Here is a 1,883-nt window from a genome sequence, read left to right as displayed (position 1 = left end):
CTAATCGTTAACAAATTAACCGGTAACCCGACTAACAACCGAACCTTCTCGTTCAATGTTTCAATGTAGTTTCAACTAAAGTTCAAGTTCATTAATATATTTTATTTATTCGTTTTCAATTAGTTTTCAAGTCGGATTTGTTCGTTTCGTTCACAAGCTTTCTATATGTCAATCATTTATTAGTTCTCAATTCGTCAATCGAGGTGAGTACATTTCATCCCCCGTTTTCCCTTTTATGTTTTGGGGGTAACATGCATACTTATCCTAAACAAGAATGATTTATTATACTCATTTCTCAAACCACTTACTTTAGGGTATATGATACTAGAATATTTGCTTTATGGTGTGTTATATGTCTCATATGCTTTACGTGCACGAGTGTTTATTTTTATGTTGTTGTTGAGCCTCATTAAGTATGATCATACGCTCCCTTAACTACTTAGTCTTGTGCTAATAGAATAGGGCCTCATTATCTGAGTATGTCGGTTGTTACCGATTAGAAAGGATCCTCATTTACATATGTTTTATATGCCACGATTGATGCTTTTATTTATAGTCTCATATACGTTTGTGGATTTCGCTCATATTATATATACTCAAAACTATGAAATTGCTCACCAACATACGTGTTGACAAAATATTATTTTATGCATTGTTACAGGTTTGACTTTTATCGACTTGAGGACTTGACGAAAAACGTTACCAAGACTATTAGGATATTAGTAAAAAGAACAATATATTTGTTTACTTGTGTTCAATTTGTTTGTATGACCAAGATGTGTTGTTTATCGATTTGTGAAATAAATGAGTTGATTAAATATTGTCACTTTAATAGTGTCTTGTGTTTTGGGCAATCGGTTGCACCCCGGCATGTTCCGCCTTTGGTCGGGGTGTGACAATTTTCAGGTTTCTTTGCTCAGCCTATTTGATTGAGGTCTCGGTCTTAGCCAAAAGTTGGGACAAAAGGCTTTCAACACTAGTCCCCCACCTGACTGATTACCACTGCTGGAACTTTGAAATTGAGGCTTTTGCTGGTAAGATTGATTTTGAGTTTGACTTTGATAATTTGGCTTTCTGTCAAACCCGGTGGCATTTTATTTCGATTGCTACCACCATCTTTCCAACTGAAATTGGGGTGGTTTCTCCATCCCGGGTTGTTGGTGTTGCCGTAGGCATTGTTTTGGCGGCCCACAAAGTCAACATCCTCCACCACCATGGCCTGCTGGCACTGACTGGTCTGGTGTTTTCCGTCACACACACCACAACGAGAACTAGATTTGACAAGATCGGATTGCATTTGGTCAAATCTTTTAGTAAGAGCTTCTAACTGGGCAGAACCAAGGGTGTTTGAATCAACGTGATGAACACCCCTAGAGGAAGGAAACTACGAGGCGGATTATACGTGAAACTCTTCTTAGCGGCTTTCTCCAAGATATCAAGCGCCTCATTTGGGGTACACCTACCGAAATCTACTCCCGCAACCTGATCAACGGCCTGCTTTTGTGCCCCGGATAAAGCGTCAAAGAATGTACGACATTGAAGCCCGCTACTCAAACCGTGATGAGGGCATTTTCTCAGCAAGCCCTTGAACCTCTCCCATGCGGCATGAAGTGACTCGTCATCATCAACACGAAAACCAGTGATGTTTGCTCGGAATTTAGCAGTTTTATCAGGTGGGAAATATTGAAGAAGGAACTGCTCAACTAATTGATTCCATGTGGTGATGGAACCGGAAGGGAGTGCCTCTAACAACTCCAGAGCAGACCCGCGAAGTGAGAATGGAAAAAGTCTAAGCCTCACGGCATCATCAGAACAATTATTAATTTTGAATGTCGCACATAATCGAAGGAAATGTGAAATGTGAGCATGAGGGTCCTCGTTCT

At 40.0% G+C, this 1,883-nt stretch overlaps 1 non-coding gene across 1 annotated transcript; it reads left to right on the top strand.

Annotated features, from left to right (window-relative positions):
* The first annotated feature begins 1,552 nt into the window (after nt 1-1,552).
* On the top strand, nt 1,553-1,659 carry LOC143549193 (small nucleolar RNA R71). Its single transcript, XR_013138099.1, has one exon. It is a non-coding gene; the product is annotated as a small nucleolar RNA R71 (small nucleolar RNA).
* Nucleotides 1,660-1,883: the final 224 nt, after the last annotated feature.

The sequence above is a fragment of the Bidens hawaiensis genome, unplaced genomic scaffold (genome assembly GCF_021521415.1).
Source record: "Bidens hawaiensis isolate Kalapana, Puna unplaced genomic scaffold, B.hawaiensis_p1.1 tig00015447_1, whole genome shotgun sequence".
Lineage (NCBI taxonomy): Eukaryota > Viridiplantae > Streptophyta > Magnoliopsida > Asterales > Asteraceae > Bidens > Bidens hawaiensis.
The sequence above is the reverse complement of the archived record's forward strand: the minus strand, read 5'-3'. Positions and strand labels throughout refer to the sequence as shown.